The sequence below is a fragment of the Protopterus annectens genome, chromosome 3.part0, assembly GCF_019279795.1.
Source record: "Protopterus annectens isolate FY-2018-M chromosome 3.part0, PAN1.0, whole genome shotgun sequence".
Lineage (NCBI taxonomy): Eukaryota > Metazoa > Chordata > Ceratodontiformes > Protopteridae > Protopterus > Protopterus annectens.
Genome location: NC_056731.1, coordinates 1,606,792,095 through 1,606,817,521, shown reverse-complemented (window position 1 = coordinate 1,606,817,521; position 25,427 = coordinate 1,606,792,095). Strand labels below are relative to the sequence as shown.

The 25,427-nt window shown below is 38.2% G+C and overlaps 1 protein-coding gene across 1 annotated transcript in view; it reads left to right on the top strand.

Moving 5' to 3' along the window:
• STK3 (serine/threonine kinase 3) overlaps nt 1–25,427 on the top strand; it is a 3,088,627-nt gene that overhangs the window by 421,351 nt on the left and 2,641,849 nt on the right. The gene's annotated exons all lie outside the window — the stretch shown is intronic.

Here is a 25,427-nt window from a genome sequence, read left to right as displayed (position 1 = left end):
TGAATTTGCAGAACAGGCCTATTACATGTTAGTTGAGTGTTACTTTATTTGACAAATGCCACATACACACATGCTAATCCATTTAGATGAATGTGAATACAGCTGATCAAATATTCTCAGTTGTGCCCCAATCTATCCAATGCCGATACTGATTGAATCCTGGTCAGCTTTATTGTCAGCAGGATTTTTTTTTTCGGTGAGCTCGTATTTTCAGACTTAATTGAGATTATACCCCCCCCCCTCCCAAAAAAAGTAGGGCAGGCTTGAATTTGGTATGTATAATTTGCAGGGAGTGTGGGTGGCAAGGGGGGGGGGTGCTTCCTCATATTTGAAGCACTTGTTATAGAGATTTTACTGGTTTGGTGTGTGTGCATGCAGAAGAAATTGAGTTAATTTTTTTTGTGTTTCAATAGTGTTATAGACTCTAAGCCTAAAATACTCACATATTTAATTGATTGAAGTCAGGATGATGGTAGACCTTGAAAGTGAAGTGCTGCAGGGTTATAATCTTTTTGTCTGTTGGGCCACTGTAAAAGGTTGTGGTCAGTTACTAATATAAACTCTCTGCCAAGGAAATAATTTAGGATAGTAAGGGCCCATTTTGTGTCCAGATATCTGTTGTTTAATCTCAGCATTGCTATATTTCTAACGTGTAATGTATTTGAGACAAAATGGGATGACAGTTTTCTGGTCCACTCAACTTGGGGTCATTTCTCTTTAACTGTGTATCTTTTGAATGTCACCAGGTAGGCCTCAGAATCATCTTCCTTCACTAATTTCTTCAATGGACCACTGACATTTGGGATTCCCAGTGAACTGGAAGGCTAGTTCATGATTGTGAAGATATGTTGTTGCAAGCTGTTTAGGTGGTGGTCAGTGGCTGCACACCTCTCATCAAAAGTTGTTTGAAGAGCTGTAGTAGAAGTAACTAAAACCTTATTAGAGTATACAAAACCCTCAACACCTTTGCCATTTTGTACATCACTCAGCAGCTGCAATTCAGTACACAAGTTTTGGCTTCACAAACAGAGCAGCTGCACTTTCTTCAGTATAGCTCCTTTTTACTGCCATGCAGATGTTTTCCCAAAACAAATAATTTTTATAGGGATACAAGGGTTTCTGAGAACAACCTTTTTTGGCTGCATTTGCCCAAAGTAAATCCCCTTATGAGCACAAGAGTTTTAATCATTCCACTGTTTTATCAGAATACATCTCATGTTATACAGCATAGGTTTCTACCACTCTGAAAGGTAGCATTTTCTGTAGGCTCACTTCTCTTAAACCATGTTTGATAGTAAGGCATAGCTTGTATTCCTTATTCTGGGGTGGAGAAAACCCAAGACATGCCAAATAGTTCTGCCTGTATTCTCCGCCTGCATACTGTGTTGCATTACCAAACAATCTCTTCTGTAGTTAATTTTCAGTTTTAAACCATTTTTTTCTTAATTCACAAAAATAAAAATAAGTATTCTAGCAAAATCTTACTACAGCTCTCCTTGAGTTTGTGCATACAGAATTACTTACAAAGGTTTCAGTCCCAAAAGAAGCAAGTATTTTCGCAAGTTTCCACAAGGCCTTCCTTTAGTGTGTATGATGACCGTTTTGGATCCCTTATCTTCAGGAATATGTGCTAAAAACTCATGTTTTCAGAAACACCATTCAAGTGCTTTGTGGTAAATGAGAATTTTGGACTAGGCTCCTTAATGATCTGGTCTGCATGTTTGATTCATAGGTAGTTAACAATCAACTACTCTTGCCTTTTTTCTGGAGATTCCTCTCTAGCCAGGAACCAGAAATCTGCCCTGAGCAGGATTAGTGACCCTGATGTACTTTCCTAAGGCAGCTGATTCTCACTAATTACCATGGAACAATTTACCTCTATTGCTAGTATGGCAATTTTAATGTTTAAGATACTTCTGTCATTCACAGAGCCCTGCCATAATCACTATAATGGCAAGAGTAATATATTTCCGGATGATGATGCTGTTCAGTGCCACACATCCCATGCTGATTACTATATCGACAACAGTAATGTATTTCAGCTTCTTGCTGTCATTCACACACCCCCAAATAACTACAGTGGCAGCTGTAATGTATTCCTTTGCTACTGTCACCCATAGCCACCTACCTTGATCACTATAATGACAACAGTACTTTGTTTCAGTTTGCTGCTGTCATTCACACATTCTCACCGTGATTGGTACAGTGGAAACTGTAATGTATTTAAATTTACTGGTGTCATTCTTAGCCACTCACGCCCATCCTAGTCAGTGTAATTATAACAAATGAAAAAGAAAATTATGCTTACCACACACAGTAACAGAGCACCAATTAGTTGTTAATGTCCTGATACTGTGTGAGAAGGTGACAATTAAATTGGATATGGCCTTAACCATTCATTGATTCTCAGATTAGCCACTTTAATGTCAGTGTTAATTAAGATGAAACAAATTAATACCTACTGTTAGTAGTATATGATGTCTCAAGGTTCGGTGAGATTTTACGTGTGTGTGTGTGTGTGTGTGTGTGTGTGTGTGTGTGTGTGTGTGTGTGTGTGTGTGTGTGTGTGTGTGTCTGCGCACACACTAGTGAACTATGAGAATAAGTGTGAGTTTTTCCCCCCTTGGTATGAGTGTTTCTGTTTTGATAATGTCATGTCCTCTAAGCCTGAAATAGTCCCATCTGCATTTAATTGATTGATGCCAGGGTAGTGGTAGAACTTGAAAGTAAGCTTCTCAGGGGAGGGGGATCAAATCTGCCTAGTAAATAAATTAGTGCGATAATCTGTACATCTCCAGTGGGAGAAGTGAAGTACCTTTGTAATGCAGTTTACGTCAGTTTATGACTAAGGGTTAAGAACTAAAGAAGGTATCTGGACAGCTCACTGAATAAATTAGACCAAGCCCCTAGGAATTTACTGACTGAGCAGTAGTGAAATGACTCTCTTGCTTGAAAATACTCTTTTAACTCTGATGTCACAGCAAAGTGTGAAGTAAGGTGTTTCACTAAGTTGTGATGATGTGATGAGCTCAAAAGTTGAGTGGATTAAGTAGCATTGGTAGAGCACAGTCCACCACTGAAAAAATACTGTTGTACAAGGTACTTAAAACAGAAGATGTTTGATTTCCTTATCTTGGTGTTAATATTTTGGTATAGCCAGTTTAACTGGATTTCCTTAGTGGTCAAGGCTTGCTACCAATCGTTGGAGAGCTCAGTTTTTTGAGCTATGAGTCATTAAATTCATATCCACGAGTCGTCAAACTGAAATCCACGAACACCACCTGATGATTACATACAGGAAACCTAAATGAATGCCCCTTCACCTACTCACCCACAACATGATCTGTGTTAACTCCTGCGTTCATTGACTTTTGTTTTTCTCCATCAAGTTTAAGTTTTGAAGGGACTGGAAGTTGAAGAAATGACATGGACCATATGTGTGTATGTATGTATTTACATATATGGATATATATGTGTGTGAGTATGTGTGTGTGTGTGTGTGTATATATATATATATATATATATATTTATTATTTATTTCCAGTTTGATAACCGGGGAAGTCCACTGGGCCCGAAAGCCCATTTTCAGTGGAGGCCCGTGGAGAAAAGCTCCATATTACAAACACATTGCACACTTAAAGCTCTGTATTCCTAAAACATTGCACACTTAACAATTTACAAACAAGTAAAAATAACATTTTTATACAATTGTATTGTTAGCATAGAAGAAAAAATAATATACATAGATATGAAATGCACATGAAGTAAATCGGAGGAGAAGTGTAGGGAAAAAGGAGGTGCAAATAATTTAAAGGAGGAGAGATGCCAGGAGGAGGATAAAAAAGAACAGTTAGACAAAGATTCATTTTATGTTTGAGGTGAAAGATACATCTTATGGAAATGGTAAAAGATACAGTTGCAAGAATAGACATATAGGCAGTGGGGAGGTGAGGATATGAAAGGAATTTACATAGAGTTTAAACAGGGGGGAAAGGAGATAAAGAAGTAGAGGGTGGGGAGCTGAGGAAAGTGTTGGAAGAAGAGGGACAGGAGGGGGAATATTGAAACTGGGATGTAATAGGATCTAGGTAGGAAGTATACAATTACATTTCCAGTTTTGGGAGAGGTGAGAATGGAGAAGAGATTTGAATTGTTCATGGCTTGTAGTGACTCATAGTAGGGGAGGAAGTAAGTTCCATTTTTTTTGCTATAGTATAAGAAAGTAGAAGGTGGCCAAGGGGGTCGTTTAGGTTTATGTACTGAAAGAAGATTTTGGTGGCCTGATCTTAGGGGCCTGAGAGGAGTGTAGAAGGGCAAGATATTAGATAGTGCAGGGCAAGCAGTGGGTTTAAGAATTAGTTTGTGTGCAGTAGTAAGTTGGAGGTAATGAAGATGATTAGGGAGTTCTAGCCATTGAAGACTATGGAGGGGGATGCAATGGTGTGTAGAATGAGTAGAGTTAGTAGCAAATTTGGCAATTTTGTAGTAGCAACTTTCAAGTTTTGAGGAGATAGAAGCTGTGAGGTTGGTTAGAAGAGGAGCACCATACAATAGAGAAGGGAGAAGGAAGGTAGAGGCAAGTGTTTGTCTTGTAGCTAATGATAGAAAATTAGCGTTTCTGTAAAGCATTCCTCGCTTCTGATGGGTTTTTTTATGTTTAGTTGAATATGAGTATTAAATTTCAGGTGTTCATCAATAGTAACACCAAGTAATTTGGCACAACTAACAACTTCTATTGAGGAGTGGGAGAGGCTGGTGATCTTGAAGGATGGCTTATCAAGAGGGAGTGCTTTTGAGGGGGAGAAGAGAATGATATGGTATTTATTGGCATTAAGGGAGAGATGGTTTTGCAGCATCCAATTCTCTGTAGTTGTGAAGGCCAATTGGGTTTTGGCCTGGAGCTCTGGAAGGCTAGAGGCTGAGCAGATTAAAGTGGAGTTGTCTGCATATTGCACAATTTGAGAATGAGGAATTGCAGAGTGAAAATCATTGATGAAGACATTAGAGCATAGGTCCGAGAATAGAACCCTGAGGAACTCGGGTAGGTAGGAAGGTAGAGGTACCTGTTTGCCATTTCACAGCTTGGGATCTATCTGAGAGATAACTTTTGAACTAAGAAAGGGAATCGAGGGAGAGATTGAGGTTAGAAAAGTGGTTAAGAAGGAGTGTGTGGGATACCATGTCGAATGCCTTGGAAAGGTCAAGGAGGACAGTGGAGACAATATCTCCAGAATCACGGGCATGGTTGACAATGTCTAAGAAAGAGAGGAGAGCAGTAATGGTACTGTGGCCAGGACGTAAACCGTGTTGAGTAGGGGTGAGGAGATGGTTATTTAGGAGGTGGGGCATGAGTTGCAGGTGGATACATTTTTCAAAGACTTTTGAAATTGGGGAAAGAATGGCTATTGGGCGGAAATTAGAAATGCTATTATTTTTGTCTCCTTTATGAAGGGGCAGAATGTAGGCAGCTCGCCATAGTTTTGGAACATAAGATTCCTGGATGGATCTATTGAGAATGCTGATGGGTATGGCGTTGCCATCTGCTGCGAGCTTGAGAAAGAGTGATGGGATATTGTCGGGGGCATTGGAGCATGGCTTGAGTTTGGAAAGACATTTTTTGATACAGGGGGTTGACACAGGTTTTAGATAAAAAGTGGGAGGGGGTTTAGGAAAGCAGGAGTGGGGAGAGGACGGGGAAGAAGGCTTAGGGGTAGGGCAGGGGGTGGAACTGGAGAAGGATTTGGTCAGTTCGGCTATGGAGCTAGTAAAGAAGGAGTTAAAAAATTATGTCAGTCTTATTGTTGTCTGGACAGGGACTGGATTTCAGTACCTGGGTGTAAGAGGGAGTTGATGAATTCCAGTGCGATAATCTGTACATCTCCTGTAGGAGAAGTGAAGTACCTTTGTAATGCAGTTTACGTCAGTGTATGACTAAGGGTTAAGAAGTAGAGAAGGTATCTGGCATCAATCAATTAAATGCATGTGTATATATATATATATATATATATATATATATATATATATATGTGTGTGTGTGTGTGTATACAACAATATATATATATATATATATATATATATATATATATATATAAAAAATTAACCGCACTCAAAAAAAAATAAATTGAACGAAGAGAAGAAATTTTAACTAAGAAATGAACTTCGTGACAATAAAAGCATTCAAAAAATAGTAAATCACACCAACAACTCTTGTAGAACTTTAGCGTTTTCATCTTATTTATTATCAAGACTTCTTCAGAAAGACATGTTTTATAAGGGGATTTCATAATCCCTTATGAAACGCGTCTTTCTGAAGAAGTCTTGATAAATAAGACGAAAGCGCTCAAGTTCTACAAGAGTTGTTGGTGTGATTTACTATTTTTTTGAATGCTTTATTCATTCAGTATATATATATATATATATATATATATATATATATATATATATATATATATATACACACATACATATATATATATATATATATATATATATATATATATATATACACAAACACACTCACACACACACATATATATATATATATATATATATATATATATATATATTTTTTTTATACATGTAGATGGATACAGCAGACTAGTTTGGTTTGTACAACTTTCTCATAAGCAGAATGTTAATAGATGTACTTTCCTGCTATGCTCCTTCACCTTTAAGATAATTCATAAATAATATTGCCCCCTCCCACCCTCTTAGGTCTTTGCAGCTGATTACTTTGTTAGAAGTCAGGAAGCCTTGCAACCTGACTCCCTCATGTCATTGTCTAATAGGGGAAAAGGACTTCTGCCTTTTCTAAAATAACGCCTGCTACCTGGAATTCCCTACTGACTGAAGTATGGAACACTGACAACCTTCTCCTGTTTCATAAAGAACTTAAGTTGCACTTTGACAAACAAATGAAATGCAAATGCTTTATTGACAGAGGAAAAGTAAATGAAAACTAACGTCAAACCTTATCTAAATCACACAATAATTTGCAACTGTTTTGAATCTCCAGGATAAAAATACTCCTTTGCTAAAGATTCTTTTCTTCTCTTCTCGCTAAAGATTTTTTTTTCTTCTCGTCTCACTTACTAAACCATTTTGTCCCAGCTGGCTTGATAATGTCTTATTGAAGTGGGATTACTTTTCCCCTCCTGTGAAAAATGTATACATCGTTTTCTGTAGAATAACAGGTGTGTTGTACCTTTAAGAAGCATTTCCAAGATCTGTGTGCACATATAAATAGCAAGCATATGTTCGCTTCAGAGCCATTTTGAAGGTGCAGCCAGAATGTTAACATCCATGTACATGATAGCTAGTTTGTTTATAAGTTAAAGTTACATAACCTTATTTATGATGTGTTTGCATACAATAAAGCTGCTTGAACAAGAACCCATGATGCTTGCCTGTTTTATCCTGACCTGGCGAGCGACATGGTGTCAGAACCGGGATTGCAAAGACTATTCTTCAGTGCTACAAGATGCAGAGGTAATGGCGAAGGCAAACTAAAAGAACCATGATCAAAATTGGCCAGAGACGAGTTAAATGTAAAGAGAACACACACAAATGATTTATTTGTTGAAAGAGGTTAAACGGAGCATTGCAAGGGCACAAAACGTATTGTTAAGCAAACAAATAGTACATAAAAGTTTATTAAGCAAACGAGAAGTCGAAAAGAGCTCATTAATCAGGCAAAATGTTTGAAACCGAATTATTTGATAAAACGAGCATTAGAAAAGTACATAAAGGGTTCATAATTGCCTTAGAGTTGTAAAACGAACATGTTTAGAGTTAAAATGAGCACAAGAAAGCATAATGGGCATGAAAAGATTAAATGAGGAAAACGAATATAACAAAAGGGCATAAAAGGCACAATAAGAGGTTATATGAGCGAAAAGACTATAATAGAAATAGCAAAAAAGGGCACATTACGTATAAATAAAGCAAAGGTGACTGCATGTGTTTTGGGCGAATTACTGCGTTTGGTACAAATTACTTCGCATTGATTGAAGCCTTGAATAGCATAACTAGTTGTTCAAAGTATCTCAGTGTGTAAAAGTGCTTACAGTGTGTGCTTATTGCTATGCATTAATTCCGAAGAGTTTGTTATGTGCAAAGTGCAACTATTTTGTGAATTGCAGTCAAATTAAATCATTTTGAAAAGTTGCTTGTGCCTGGGTGTGTCTGTTCACAGAGTGCCACCATTACAGAGCATCTCTTGCATTATGCAGAGTTGTTTAGCAAAGTGCAGCCATTATAGGAAGATTCCAGTGTGCTGTGTACTGTTTATTCGGAAAGTACAGTTATTTTGAGGTTTCTCACTCTGAGCTTCTTCCGCCCATTATGTTCACAAACTGCAGTTACTTCGAAACAGTTTATTTACAAAGTGCTATTACTTAAGAACAGTTTATTCACAAAGTGCCGTTACTTCGAAACAGTTCATTTGTAAAGTACAGTTACTTTGAAATTTGCCCTCAGTTTCTATTGCTCAGTTTATTCACACTCTGCAGTTCTTCGAAATGTTTCTTAAAATGATGATAAATGACTTTGGCAGTAAAATGTTGATAAATGATAATGCCATTAAAGCGATTACAAGATAAAGGCTCGTACAGTAAAATGATGATAAATGACTTTAGCATTTTGCCTTTACAAGATAAATGGCTCATATGGTAAAAAATAATTTCAGGGCAAGTGGCTTTACAGTAAAGAAATTTCAAACTGTTGCAGTGACCAGGGAACTTATTTTATGAAATTGAGTTAGACAAAGCCTCATTGTGTTATAAGTTGTTCTTCTTTCGGCTTTTCCCGGTTAGGGGTCGCCACAGCGGAACTCTGGTCTGCTAATGATTGTCAGTAGATTTTTACAGTGCCAGCCCAACCTTCAACGAAGGCATGCCCATTCACGCATGTCTTTCAGACGCCCCTCTACTGCGGGGAGCACATGCAGACTCCACACAGAAGGCACTCCAGCCAAGAATCGAACGGGAGTACCTCTTGCTGTGAGGCGACAATGCTATCGCTGCACCACCGCGGCTTATTGTGTTGTTACAAGTACTGGCATAAATTTCAAGTGCATGAATACGTGTATGTACAAGTGTGTGTGTTCGTGCATATTTGCAAGAGTTTTCACTGAGATTTGTCAGTATGGCCGAGGGATTTCGCAAGCCACAACCACTTGTGTTTGCTCAGAACATTGCAGAGAACTGGAGAATATTTGAGCAAGATAACGATATATTTATACAAGCAGCTTATTCTGATAAAGGTGCAAGTACCAGGGAATTCCTTTTGCTGAACCTAGCAGGATCAGAAGCCAATGAAAGGGAGCATTCATTTGTCTATGCACCAGCAGTGTATGAAGGTGAAGGAGAAACTTGCTGTGTTGCGCAGGCTGAATCAGGGGAAGACGCAGAGTGTTTAAATGCAAATTCAGAGAAATGTGTAACCCTCAGACTAATGTTTACATTAGAGAAGCATTTGTTTTACACGAGAGATCAAAAGCAAGGGGAAACTTTCGTGTGCAGTATTAATAGTGCTGCTGTGAGAAATTTTTCTTCGTGACGGTGATTTAATGCTGAATATAGCCATTGAGATTTGTCAGATTCATGGAGTTACAGAAAGGCACACAAATATGCTTGCTAGTGATAACAGCATGCTTTCAGTTGGCTCCGGAGGTCATGTAGACAGCATGCAACATGTGACAGGCAAATGCAGGCTTATGCACATGGCAGTGGCAGCCCCTGCAGGACTTCCAGGTAAAACGCTTAGTCTTCCAGCACATTCCAAGAAAAGTTCAGTTAAAGGAGCATGCTCAGTGCAAAACCAAGGGTACCTAATGCAACATTGCTCAGTACGGCATACGAGTGAGTCAGCCAAACTTAAATCAAACATTATTGTTAACTGTCACAATTGTGGTGCTAACCATGAGTCCAGAAGAGAAAAGTGCATGGCATTTGGTCAGCAATGTTATACGTATAAGAAATGGAACCATTTTCAAAGATTTTGTAAATCAAGTAAGCCTCACACAGTTGCAAAGAAGGGTCATTCAGAAAAGCAAGTTAATCAAATAGACCTGCAACAGTCTCCTTTCTATGTAGATGGTGCATCAGTAATTGGTGAAAAGATTGATGCAGTAGATTTATTAACAAGAAATGAAGTGTTTTGTACTGTCTGGATCACTGGTAAATTCACCGAGCTTAAAGTAGACACTGGTTCAAAGTGTAATGTCATGTCTGCAAATACATTTGCAAGAGTCAGAGCTGGTGAACAACTAAATGTGACTAGTTGTGTGAAACTTGTAGCTTATGGAGGTGAAGAAATTCAAACTGAAGGCTCAGTATTGCTTTCAGTTTGTGTGGCTAAGAGCTGTTATAGCGTGTTCTATGTGGTTCAAAGACCTGTGCAGCTATTATTGGGTCTCAGGGACAGTTTGAAAATGAATTTGCTTTCTTTTACCAAAGAAGTTCATCAGATAAGCACATATCCCAGTTCCAGCTTCACCGATGCTATTTTTTCAGAGAATGCTGATGTTTTCGAGGACAGATTGGCAAGCTTCCAGTTGCGTATTCCATGAAATTAGACATAGAAATCAGTCCAGTGGTTAGACCAGCAAAAAGAATTCCAGTAGCTATGTAGCATAAGGTCAAAGCTCAGTTGGACATAATGGTGCAGCAAGGTGTAATTTGTCCAGTTACAGAACCTACCAAATGGGTGTTGTCCATGGTAGCAGCTCATAAAAAAGGCTCAGATGAAACCAGAGTATGTATTGACCCAAGAGGTTTGAATAAATCATTGAAGAGACTGCATCATCCCAAGCATACAGTTGGAGGTTACAGCCCTGATACCAAATGCCACTGTTTTTTCTGTCTTAGATGCATTGAGTTCATTTTGGCAATTGATGCTTGATCGCAGATCTTCATTACTGAATACATTCAGTACTCCATTTGGAATATGTAGATTCCTCAGGATGCCATTTGGAATAAATTCTGCAAGTAAAGTCTTCCAGAGTGCAATGGAGCAGATTTTTTCAGGCTGTGCGCCATAATACTAGATGATATATTTGTCAGAGGCAATGGTGAGGTAGAGCATGACACAAATCTTGAGAGTGCTAGCCAGAGCACGTGAATTAATGAACTTAAAGCTCAGTCATTTGAAGTACAAATTCAGACTACCAGAAGTTACATATGTAGGTCATTTGTTTACAAGTATGGGCTTGAGACCAAACCTGTCCTAGCAGGCAGCCTTTCTTGAGATACCAACACCAGATAATGTGCAAGCTGTACAACATTTTCTTGGTACAGTCAATTACTTAGGCAAGTTTGTACCAGATTTCAGTGAGCTGAGAGCACCTTTAAGAGAGCTCACATGTACAGATGTTACTTGGTCATGGCTAGATCAGCACCAGAGAGCATTTGAGGTTCTTAAACAGAAAATTGCTACCCCCCAACATTAAGGTACTGTGATGTCAACAAACTAGTAACTCTGCGTTGCTTCAAAATTTGGATTAGGTGCAGTTATTCTCCAAGAAGGCAAGCCAGTAGCCTCCGCATCTAGAAAATTTAGTCAGACTGAGATGCAGTATGCTCAAATTGAGAAAGAACATTTGGCAATAGTGTTTGCATGTTCCAAGTTTCATGATTATATCTATGATCGGGAAATCCAGATTGAAACTGATCATCAACCTTTAGTTACTATTTTAAAGAAGCCTATGCATTCAACTTACAAAGAATGATGCTCAAATTGCAAAAGTACAATTTCAAATTAGTCTATACAAAAGGCAAACTTCTTTATCTGTCCTGATACCTTATCCAGAGCATCTAGAAATACAGCGGAACAGCTTCATGCAGAGAATTGTGACTTTGATGTTATAGAAGTGCATAATTTTTCTACCACAAGACTGGATGAGCTACGAGATCATACAATGACTGAACCAGTTTTGCAAAAGCTCAATCACTAAATCAGTGTTGGATGTTCGTCAAAGCAATCCAGTGTACCACTAGAAGTGCAATCTTACTTCCTTATAGATGTATGATTGGTTTAGACTTTGATTTCCATTTTCTAGAAATTGTGTTTTGGCAGCCACCAGAATTAAACTCAGCAAGGCCTTACTATGTCTAGACAATTCCAATTCTGTATTACAGCTCAAAACATTATTTTACTTGGTTATACCAATTTGCTCCCCCAGTATTCCTGACAGAGTAGTCTGCAGGGAATTTTTAAAGTCTGCCAACTCGTCACACTCCCAAAAGTATGTTCCCAGTTACCTCATTCTTCCCTGTCACACCTCCAACATTTGCAGTCTACCTGAAGAGAAATTCTAGACATCTGCTTGGGATATACAAATACCTATGCAAACACTTCCAAGCAAAAATCCTAAGTCTTCTAGAATTTGTTGCATGTTTGGGAGCTGTGTGTATACCCTCCAATTTTTTCTTTGTAAATTTCTTAGCCAATCTGCCTTTCTAATCTCTTCTGATTCCTATAGTTATTATGCAGTGTATTGTATGCCCTACTAATTATCCCTTTTTAACGGTCGCTTCTGATCTAGATTCTACTGAAAACTGTACCAGTGCTAACCTTTTACTTAGAATGCCCTTAAGAGTTTTCTCCTTGCCTATACTTTACCTTCCCTATCAAAGACTAATATCATTCTCTAGCTTACAGCCCAAATGTATTCTTGGATTCTTCCCATTCTATTACCTTTTCCCTCTCTAATTATTTTATCCCAGTACCTTGGTTCATTTGCCAGTTTTCTCTAGTAAATTCCAGCTGTGTCTTGCCTATTCTCTGGGCCCTTGATTGCAGTCATCCTTCTAGGCCAAACCTTCTTACTCCATTCCTGTGTTGGCTTAGTTCTTGGAATACTTTCTTCTACTTTATGATTGTAACATTCTGTATGGTTAGTGTATTATTTCCTAAACTGTTTAAATTAAGGAAAAGGATAGAAAACTTACGTTACCCTTTTTGTATCAATTTTTCTTTCAATACTTTTTCTCTTAATTACCTATAGTAACATATTTTATTTTGCTTATTTTATTTATCTTTTCAGTCTCGTTAGCTTTTTTTAAACATCCTTTGATTCTGATGAGGATAATTTTGCATGGAATATGCTTCATAAGGTTTCCATTTTCTTAGTGTTATCCATATATCCAATTCATCAGTCCAGATTTTCCTTTCATCATATAATTTGTCCACACAGTGTACAGAATGACATATAGATAAAAAAAAAAAAAAAAAAACGTCCTTAATGTTCTCCTGTTCAAGGTCATCAGACCTAAAATAAACTGTTAACCTCTTTTTTAATATTGCTCGAAACACATTAATTCCAAAGATGCTCCTGTCAACTGCATACATGGTTTTCTCTCTTAATTCAGATGTCTCAAAAGTCATATTGCCCAACTGCTCCTTTCCAAAATGAATTAAGGAGAGAATAATGGGATGTATTAAATCCTAATAGCACCATTATTTTCCCCCAAATAGCATAGCTATCAATGGCAAAGTCTTGTCTGTCAAGTCTTTACTGTAGGCTTTCTTTTATGCTTAATATTCTATGCTCTGTTCTGTGTATAGCAGCTGTCACCGCAGCATATGTCACTTTTATAGGGACATCCTTTCCCATTTTCTTTGACTGTGAGTGCACTGGTGTTTGGGGTTAACCTTCCCAGCTTCTGGATTCCCCTCCTTCTCGCCCCCACAGAAGCTCAGCAGCTTACAACCATGGAATGGTAACACTGTTCTGTGGTCCATTTTCATTCATCGGTCGACATAAAATAAGAGTTTTCTAAACCTTCTGCAAGTACTATAACCCTCCTCCTCAGCAACTACCTCAACAGGCAAATTTACTGACCGTTTCTCATCGGTAACAGTCATCTGTAATATTTTTTCAACAGATTGTTCTTTGCTGTACTGTAGCTTGGAGCATTTCTCATGCTCTTTTTTCCTCCATCTCCATCCCTCCTGTTCCCACTCACTGGCTCACAAGCAGGAAAAGAGTAGGGGCTCTTTATTGAGTATTACAACTTATATATGTTATTTACATAATATACATCATTTACAGTTATCTACAGTTTACAGTTATCTACAGTTAACAATTTCATATATTGTTAGAGATACCATACCCTTTTTTCCAGAACCAAAAACAATCTTCTTCAAAATCTCAACTTTTCGTTTTTTAAAATACCCGTATTTGAACATATTCATATTAAAATTTTCAACTTTTTCCAAATTTTTCAACATTTCATTACATTTTTCTTCCCATAACTTCTTTACTCTAGAACATTAAAAAAAACATGCTCTGTTTCAAATTCCTCAATGAATACACTTTCTGGTTTCCTTTTATAAGGCATGTTAGCTTTAACAGGCAGTTTATCCATCATCAGTCTCCACAGAAAAGTTTAACATTCATATAGTTTCTTACACCGTGTGAATCTTATTTTAATAGCATTGCTGTTCTCCGTATCTAAATGATTCCATGGAAAAATCTAATAATGTTCTTTCATAATATTCAAATACCATTCTCCCCTATTTTTTTCAACAATGTTTATATTCAGTTTCCATTAAAATATTTTATTTTGGTATTCTTTTATATCTTCATTCACATAACTTTCCATCTTTTTCCTGACACCATCTTCTCCCAGAAAAACTTGCATTTAACTTGCAAAATATATTCTATTAAATTTATATTCTCTTTTTTTAAAACCTACTAAAGCCCTGAACAAATTCAAGGAGGCTGCATGAACAAGCAGGTTAATTAACCCTAATCCCCCTTCTTCCGTCACATACAAAATCCCTCTTCTAACTGGATTTAATGTAGATCCCCATGTAAACAAAAATACAGTACACATGACCTCTTTTTCATAGAATCATTTAAATAAATGCTAGGCAGGCTAACATGCCTATAAGAATAGAATGTATTAAGTAAACTTTCTTTTTTATGACATTTTACATGACTTCCAAAACAACTCTCTTAATTCCTGAAAAATTCTCTCCCTTTGTTTTTTCTTATGCTCACATTATCCAAATACTATTCCTAGTATATCTATAACCTCAACGTTAAACTGCTGCTGTTGTGTCTTTCGACTTTTCCCGGTCCGGGGTCACCACAGCAGAACTCCGGTCCGCTAATGATTGGCAGCTGATTTTTACGGGCCGAGTTGCCAGCCCTGATGCACAACCTTCAACGAAGGTACGCCCATTCACTCATGTCTCCACGCAGAAGACGCTCTAGCTGAGAGTCATTAAACTGTATATTTTCTATATTTCCCATGAATCCAAAGCCTTTACTTTTGTCCTTTGTTTATACACAAAACCAAGCATCTTTAAGTATTTATTTAATTAGCTCTCTGATTGCCTCTCTCATCCATTCTTTATTGTTAGTAATTAAGACAATATAATTTGTATGTGTCTGTGTGTGTGTGTATATGTGTATATATATATATATATATATATATATATATATATATATATGTATATGTGTATATATATATATATATATATATATATATATTTTGGCATTCGTATTTCCTCTATCATCTTATAGCCTGCTATACTTAACGCACTGTTCATTTTATTGACAATCATATTCATAACTAAAGCAAATAAAGTACTACTCGCCGGATATCCCTGCCTTATTTCACACCCTGTGATGATTTTTCTTGCTTAACCATCCATTTGGAATTATTCTTGCATAATTTTTCTCATATACTGACTTAGTTACTTTTATTGTCTTTTCACTTATATTGTAAGCCCTAATATATCCCATAAACATTCATATTGTATTTATCAAATACCTTACTCAAATCTCCTACCATGACTTTGGTTTCCACCTTTTTTATTTGTAATATCATCTATTACTTTTTTTATTATCCATAATAAATCCCAAATTTCTTCCCCTTTCTACCAAAAATTGTATGTTCAAGCAGTGTTTGGTGATCTTTGAGTTATTCTCATAAATAAATCTGTTCTATTCAGTACTATTGGTCTCCAATTTATCATCTTTTCTCCTTTTTTCCATATAAATCTCATGATACATACATACATACATATATATATATATATATATATATATATATATATATATATATATAAAAATGCACGCACACTATATATATATATATATATATATATATATATATACACACGCACATATATTTTTTTATCTGCCATGCCTATCTTTAGCCATTCAACACCTCCACAAAATGCACTTTTTGCCAATCTTTCATATTGTTGTACATATGATACTGAATACCATACATTCTCTTAGCTTTTTACAAATTAAGATATAGTAATATTCCATTTAACACTTCCAGATTTATATTTTGCTCCAGGCTCTCATTATCTTCCCAATTTTTGTCTAACTTTGCCCCTTTCTTTACAAAAGTATGCTCTATATACTTTTTGATCACCCCAATTATTTCGTTTAGTGTAGTCATTCTTTCTCCATTATTCTTTTATTGTCTTATTTTCTTTTACTAATTTAGTCAAGTAATGCGCCATCTGTTATTAGTTGTCCTTTAGTATAACAATTTAGTATCACTACCCTTCGAGGACAAACAGTAGTGATTTCATATATTGTAATGTAGCTCACCTTATACAGTATTATGATTCCAGAACATAAATCATTATCGTTAGATCATATGATCTTCTCACCCCATAAATGCCTTAGCTCTTCTGTTTTGTTACACCATTGTACCACAACACTTTTGCTTTTATTTCGTGTACATATTCGGGTACTCTTCATTCCACAAAAGAAACTTCATGCTGCTTTGTGGATCTTGCAAGGGATGGGGTCTGTCATCCAATGGATGTGGTCACTTTTCCTTTAGATCAGAGGTCTGGACCCTTCACTATCAAAAGAGCCATTTTTGGCCACTCTTCCAGCAAATAAAATTCATTGGGAGCCACAAAACCTATTTGCCCCCTAAAATATCGATAACACAGCATATAAAGTGTTATATATAGTTATTGTACTAAATCTAAAATAACTAAGTTTATAAGAACAATATTTAAAATCTGTCCCTTTGGGATTGCTCAATCACTGTCATATGTGTGTGTGTGTGTGTGTGTGTGATATCTCGATGTCTTAGAACAAGAAGTCTGGACAAAGTCATAAATAATGGGGCACAAAGGCCCAAAAATAAGGACACTTTAAATATTGCTCTTACAAACTTAGAAAGTTGATAGAAAAACAGATTTTACATTATCATGACTTTTTTGAAGGGCATGAAGTCTGAAACTCAAATATTTGCCTATTTTTTCTGACTTTGTGTGTGCGTGCGTGTGTGTGCATATGTGCGCGTGCGTGTGTGTGCATGTGGGTGTGTGCGTAAAATGCATGTTAACAGAAACCATGTTTTTCTAGCAAGTTTATAAGAGCAATATTTAAAGTCTGTCCTTATTTTTGTTCCTTTGTTCCCTTTTATTTGTGGCTCTGTCCAGATTTCTTGTAGTAGGAAATCTGTGTGTGTGGAATGCATGGCAACAGAAAGTGTTATTCTAGAAAGTTTCTATATTTATAAGAGCAATATTTAAAGTCCGTCGCTCGATCATTCTCAGTGTGTGTATGTTGTGCGGTAGAGTGGCCATCATTTTTCAAAGCTACAAGGAGCCACTGCATAGGGGTGGAAGAGCCACATGCGGCTCCAGAGCCGCAGGTTGCAGACCCCTGCTTTAGATAAACCAGCTAATTCAGCCTTTTCCCTAGGGAAGTAACAGGATTTTTAGCCATACATCAGACTGTTTTATGGGCAAAGACTCCCATTCCAGATGTTACTGTCTCTGTCACCATCCTGAAGAAGAATCCCACTCCTCAGTCCTCCTTCATTCCCCCCTTACAAGGAATCTGTAGAACTGAACAGACTGTGTAAGTGGACCTTTGTGTCTTACACTCTCAAGGTGCAGAATTGAATTACTTAGATAATTTCCAGTCACCATGACATTTTGGTTTTATTAAAGAGGAAAGTGATCAGTTAGGCTTCTACTTCAGCTGCAGTCAGCAACCTCGTGGTGCAGGAAGCATTTAATGCTGCAGAAGGAGCAGCCAGGACAGTAGAAGTAGACATTGCTATTTATAGGAATTGTACCTTTATTACTTTTGTTGAGGGTACTAAACTGACATTTGAAGATGCAGCCTTTCAGGAATCCTTGCTATTTGGGGATGAAACTGACCATCATGTCCAGGGCATGAAGGAGAAAGGGCAGTCCTTTCAGCCTGTGAATTAATATTTAATTCGTTCTGGAGTTCCTTTTCTAGGATACAAAGAAACCAGAGGAAGCATTTTTTTATGTGCCCAAGAGCTTGCAACAAGGATGTGGGATTACATTAGTTATCTCCCAGGAAGTAGGCAGTACAGCTGCTGTGAATCTGTGTATTCCCTGGCATACTGGCGTTTCTGACAAGGGGGTTTTCATTGATCTTGACTTCCATGCCAACTGTCTTGGTTAGGAAGCAGTTGGTGGAATATTCTCACTTAAGCTCTTTGTGATCTACAATATCCAGAAAGTATGAGATTTGGGAGATTGTCAAAAATGGATATTTTATATCGTTTAGGGCCACTACCTTGTCTGGAAGTACAGGGAAGAGGAGATTTCCATATCCTCATGTAAAAAGCTGTGTAGGAGGTCACAGTACTTCAGCCAGGGCAGATTTTACTCATTTTTCATTTTGGTGCCCAGGAAGATGCAGGTCCCCAGATTCCTAGTAAATCACAGCAGCAGAAATACTTTTGTTACAGAGACATACATTCCTTATGGTTGCACTGCATTCTGCCTTCCAGTGTCTAGTCAAGGGAACGTACAAGTACTGTTTTGACCTCCAGGATGCTTATCTGCATGTAAAATTGCCTAAGCAGCTATGAAGTTTCTTCACTTAAGAATAAGGAACAGTTACTGTCAGTTTTGTAGAAAGTAATGAAATGTTTTTGTTGTACATTATGTTCCATTTGTGTAGGGAATAAGTCAGATTGTGAGGAAATACTGGTACATAATTCAAATTTAGGAACTAAATTGTGTTGCAGATTTTCATACAGGAATTTATGGATAGGGTAGAGCTCACTTGATTTGCAAAAAAAAAGAGAGAGAGAGAATGTTTGGAGCATGTAAAGACTGTATGTAGACCACAGTATATAACCAGATGATGAACAAACCACAAGTTGCTAATTATTATAAGAAGGCATATTGCCTGAAATGCCCTTGTAATCTTTTTTTTTTTTCTATATAGGGCAGACCAAACTTCCTATATAAGCATGTGTATTGAAACACCTCGGGGATATAAGGAATCCCTCACAAGACAGCCCAGTTGCTATCCATTTTTAATAAAAGTATACTTCAAATCAAGAACTACTGCTTTTTTTTTTTGTATTATGAAATAGATTTGGAATGAACAGTTTATAGTATAATGTTTCTGAAATGCTTTTACAAAAGGAAACCTGGTATGTTTTTAGATTTGAAACCTTGTAGCCTAAAGGTCTTAATAATGAGCTACAAATGAAATATCTGTTGCAACTGTTTTCATTGGTTCCAGTTTATTAGTTCCACATCTTATGTTAATTATACATACCGATTAATCAGTTGCATAGCCTTAAAACTTTATGAAGACATGCAAGCTCTCTTGGTAATTTTATTTGTAATATTTTTTAATAATCTTTTTATTTAGAATTTGCAGTGGCTGAAGTGTGGTGCTTAGTTTTTTTTTTTTTTCTTTTTTACTTTTATTGGCAATTTAATAATCAGAATAGAATACAGTTAACTGTCAGGTCCGATGCCTGATATTTGCTATAACCTCTGTATCCCCCAGGGGTTCATCAAATGCTTGGCAGTGCTGGTGATTTATCAGAGATTGAACAGCGTCAAATTGTTTTGCTACCTGGACACCTGGCTTATTGGCATTATCTATGAGAGTCTCATTCAGCAGAGAGATGTGTTGTTTCTACTTTTCCCTTCTCTGGGAATCACTGTCAGTCCATCAAAGTCCCAACTCCGCACCAGCCAGAGCATTGTGTTCATAGATACTGTGAGTAGTAGTGGATCAAGTCCAGTTTATCTGCTCATATACTTGGGGGCAGGCCATACTATAGTCCCATCTCCTCTGTAACCTCTGAGTCAGGTACCAGAAGACCTTTTCAAGTCATCTTGGAGTTCATGGTGGCCATAGAGTTTGTAATTCTTCATGTTAAACTGCTTATGGGAATTTTACAGTGGACCCTCTGATTTTAGTGGTTACAACACTCCAGTCCTTCATAGAAACTGGTAAGAATTCTCACACAGTTTGTTTTGGTGGCATCAGTTAGATTGTCTCCTTAAAACCAGTCCCTTGACTATTCTAACATTCTTGGCTACAGTCATCCTGGACACTTCCACAGGATGTGCAGTGGACATGGTCGATACAGAAGTCTTATCTCACATCTGTGCTCTGGAAATGAGAGCAGTTTGCTAACTTTCCAGTCTGTGTAGGACTTTCTTTTTTTGAAAGTGCTGGAAATCCATTCATTCTGGCAACATAGCTGTAGCCTTGTATGTCAATAGGTAGGGTAGTATGAGATCCTACTCCCTTTGTAGGGCAGCAGTGACAGTGTGAGAATGGACAAACTCAACCCATCATTTTCTAGTCTCCATACATATTCCTAGGATAGATGAGTCTCTCATGAATAAACCCATTCTTTGTTCTGTTGATGCTTCATGAGTTGTCACTCAGACCAGCCATTGCCAGAGTGGTTTTCCTGAAATGAGGCTTCTCAGTGTGAGAACTGTTCACCTCTGCAACTGCCAAATGTCAGTAATTTTTCTCTCTGATCTGTCCTACCAGCAGTAAGAACAGGGCTGTGTTAATTCCAGACTGACCTCAGCAGTTACTTTGCTTTTCCCCATTTCTTTTGATGATGAAGTAATTTCAGAAGGCCAGATTCCCCAGGGCCAGGGTAATTTTAGTAGCCCTGTTTTGGCCCAGGAGGGTATGGTTTCCCATTCTGAACAGATTTCAAGTGGAACTTCCTGTCGGGCTTCCAATGAAGAAGACTCTTCTGTTGCACTCTTCTGGCAGGACAAATCAGAGTCTTCAGTCTCTGAAATTAATTTCTTAGCTATTCCACTTTGGATAGTGTGGGTTCAAGATTTTTCAAGCAGAGTGTTTGATCTTTTAGCATCCAAGAAATCTTTCCTCTGATGCATGTACAGAGACAAGCGGAAGCTTTCCATCTGAGCTGTATGTTGCATTCTGAGTCCCTTTTCATCCCTAGTACATTGGTATCCATGTCCGTTCAGTATTTGCCAGAAATATTTAACTTGGGCCTTGGCTGTTTGTCAGTTAAGATACACATGGCTACAATATCTGACTTTCATGCTCGGCAGGGTTAATCATCTCTAGCTTCCTTTAAAGTGTGTAAAGACTCGCTTAAGGGAGTTTCTTTTACATCCTCCTTTCATGCCCCCCCCCATCTTTGCTTGGGGTGGCACTGATCAAAGGTATGTCTCATTAGGCTAGCCATCTAAAAGGATCAGCTAGGAACCCATTCCTGTAAGTCAACAAATACAGGATTTCCTTAACTGTTATTTATTTTGCCTACTTGCCATAGTAGTAGATTTGTTTAATTTAGTGTTCATTAATCACCTCTCTCCCTTTTCTCTGTTGCTGTATGCATTTAACTTGGTCACAGACTGGAGGTAAAGAAGTTTCTCGTAAAGGAAAAGGAGAGATGGTCCATAGGTCCTCTTCCTTCACTAGAAAGAAGACTACTGAAAGCTTGCAAGGTTTACCCCCACATTTCATTGTTAGTCATACCATTTGTGTGCAGCCTTAATTATACCTACAGAGTGGTTTGGGACAGCCCAGAAACAGTAACCACAGTGCCAAAGAATTTGCATAAGATTTTCTGCATGTCCATTGATTGGTTAGCATGTCCACTGATTGGTCAGTCTAGCCAAAGATTCTCAAGCCCAACCCCGTTCTTTCAGCAGCAGTCCCACAGAAAGGGTTGTAGTTCTGAAAGCCATCTCCAGGATGAGTCGAGGTATGTGGGCATATTTAGGAAGTGAACATTTGTATCCTCTGTGCTGTTCTTGAGGATGGTGAATTACTTAACCTGAATGGTGTATTTTCAGGGGGACATCACTAATGAAATGTTGCAGATTGAGTAGTAGTCAAATGAGCTACAGAAAGAAAAAACTCAGGGCCCAAGCTTTTAGTATCTCCAACCTAATGCTCCACATGGATCATTTCATAGCATGGCTGGGAGTTTGGCGAGGGCTCAAACAGCTAGCATTGTAATGTACTAGCATGCGTAACTCCAACTCAGTTTTTTGGAGAAGGGACCAAGGTGGAGTTGCTGCATTCCCTTTTTACAAGACCTCTTCCATTTTGATGATGAGATTGCTAGGCACCTTAGGAATATGGAAGAGTAGGGCACAAGCTTGATAGTGTGCATCAAGTTCTAGCCTCTGCAAGTCTGAGATGCTGCAGCAGATGTGGTTCCTTTGTGGGATGCAGCAGAATCACCCAGGAGAGTGTGAAGGAAGAGGCTAAAACTTGGGCTCTTTCAGTAACAGCTGCAGGGATGGGGGCTACCACCACTTGCCATTAGGCCACAGTCAGTGCTGCTGTTGAAGGAAGGCAGTCGGGGTGGGGGGTGATTATCCTTCCACTCTGCTGAGTGGTTGAAGATCACTTGAGGGTACTCATGGACATGATATCTAGAGTTTATTGGCTCCTTTTTGTCATGGTTCCCTCAATGCCCCACCCCATCAGAGGAAAGAAGCAGGGAGGGAAGTGGACTACCTCCTGAAGAAAATTGCACTTGAGGTCCTACCAGACCAAAGAGATTATGGTCGCAACTCGTAATTCCTTTTGATATCAAAAAGATAAAGTACCTCCGACCCATTCTTCATATCTGTGGCCTAAATGCATTTACAATTAAAAATGTAAATAGTCTTGGTCAAAAACATTCCTACAGTGTCTAGTTCTGTGGACCTTCAAGATGCCTCCCATCATTTAAAAGTTGTCAAGGAGTCCAGCATTTGTTTTCACTCCTGAGTAGGAGCCAGTCACTACTAATCCAAATGCTTGCTCTTATTGGCATCCACCAAGTGGATGAGAGTTGTGGCAGCTCATCTGAGGTAGTTGGGGACCAAAATTGTCCCATAGTTAGATGATTGGTTCCTTGATGATCCTTTGCCAGAACTGTACCACACTATGCAGTCTCTCCTGGGTATCTTTGTCAGTATTTCTAGGTTGTAACTTACCCATCCAGTAAATTTCCTTCCTTGGATGCACTTTGGATTCCAGGGTATGCAAAGCCTTCCTGTTATAAGAGAAAGCAAAGGTCCTTCAGACCTTTCTGCACTAATTTTCTAGCCATGAGGTGGCACAATGGGGCACTGGCACAAATAGGGCATTATCCACAAGATCCTAGGATACAGGGCAGCAAACAGATCCATTCTGCTGCATGCACAATTACACAAGACCCCTGCAGTGTATGCTTCATTTGTATTCGGGAGATAAACATCTAATTTTACAGGGAATTCTCACTGCATACTTGTGCATACCCCAGTCTTTTTGTAAGCAAACCATTTCAAACTCCCGTCTCCACTACATTCCTCACTATAAATGTGTCTGCCCTGGGGTCGGGCGAGGGGCTTTTCTAGGCAAGCACAGCCTAAGATTCCTGGCCTGTGAGGAGTCACATCTTCAAGTCAGCGTGCTGAAGCTTTGTGGAATGTTTCTTCCCCTGCAGGCCTTACAGATGGGGGGACTTTAGTGGTCCATACTGAGAATATACTAGTGTTCTGTTGCATCGACAAACCAGGAAGCAGACACTCCTTTTGCTGGGTAGAGAAGCAGTGAAGTTGTGGGTTGAGGCTGTAGCCCGCAGTCCATTTCCTGGTATTAGCTCACAGCCCAAGGGAGATGATTGTACTTGAAAGTAGGCAAAGGAGAAACGTACTTCTCCTGCATGACTAGTAATTGTACCAGAAAAGTGATGAACAGAGTATTCATATGATGGGAGGCAACCTGTGGTAAATCTCTGTCACATTCAGACATGAAATGCTGGAATTTTTGCTTTCCTATTCTAAGAGGTGACAATAATATGATGGATACATTGATGGAGAATTATCCTCAGGACCTCTTCTGTACTTAACTGCCACCTCCTTTCATAGTGAAAATGACCTGAAGCCCAAAGCTGATCCTGGTGGTGCGTTGAGTATTTCCAAACCCACTGAGGTTACTGTAGCTGTATTCACTGTCTATTAGAAAGCCTAGTCTTCTAATAGCAGACAGTAAGTGAATATTCAGTTATTCTTTTGTTTTAAATTCAAATAAAAAAAAATTCTTATTAGTTTTATCTTTATTTTTCCTGTATTACACTGTAGAAATTTGATATTTTCTTTTAATTCTTAAACAGCATTTTTATAATATTACTTATCTCTCTTGCACTACAAATACAAGTCCTATATTAATGAATCTGTAAACTGCTTTCCTGTAATGTCAGAGATATTATTTCCGTTGAAGTCCTAATTGCTCAAACTTTTTTTCTTGCAGTCAAATAATATTACATTCCTTTACTGTATTCTTAGACTTAAATGAAGAGTGCCAGCGTGTTCACTGTTAAATGCAAGCCTCATAGCAATCGTTATTTAAGCAGTGTAACAATTGCCTGATGCTCAGACAATTAATTATTGCTTAGCTCATTGCTATCTATATATGAGATGCAAGTACATAACCAAACTGGAGGCGTTCATGTCACAACCAACCAACCTGTGTGCAACACACACCACCACCACTGCATTCCATCGGAATGCACAGTAAATTATGCTATGCTGATGCCATTAAAAAGTCCCTGTCTAAGCCTCCAAAGCCTAGTGAATCTAGGGCTCAGAGTAAATCAAACACAATATGGCCTATCGGCACTCTCATAATAAAAGGCCACCAGATAATTATCTATTCCAGAACTAGTGCATCTAGGTAGCATTTTAACAAAACTGTATTCGTGATTGGTGACTTGTCAGACTCACTGGCTCAGCTTTTACATGGTTGGAGAAAGAGAGGTGAAAGTGAGCTACCTTTCTCCAGCATATCAAGGGTGCTGAATACACTTAAGCCAAACAGATATGATTATGACATAGTAGTGGTCCTTGTGAGTATGAATGACTTCGCGAGTAGAACTCTGAGTGATATGCAGAGTGGCATGACAGCTCTACATGCATGTTAGAAATGCACACAAGACCCTGGTTTTGAGTGGAATCCTTTGTTCTCCTCAAACACTGACACTGAAGTACAGAGAAAATATAGTTGGCTTCAACAACTGGCAGTGTGGTTGGTGTATTTTGAGGTGATACAGCATGTGTCAGCATGGGAGGAGATACTAGACACTATTGCTTTGCAAGGGATGGCCTGCACCTCTTGTTCTAAGGCTTTGGCATACTGGATAAAGCCTTTGTTGCCC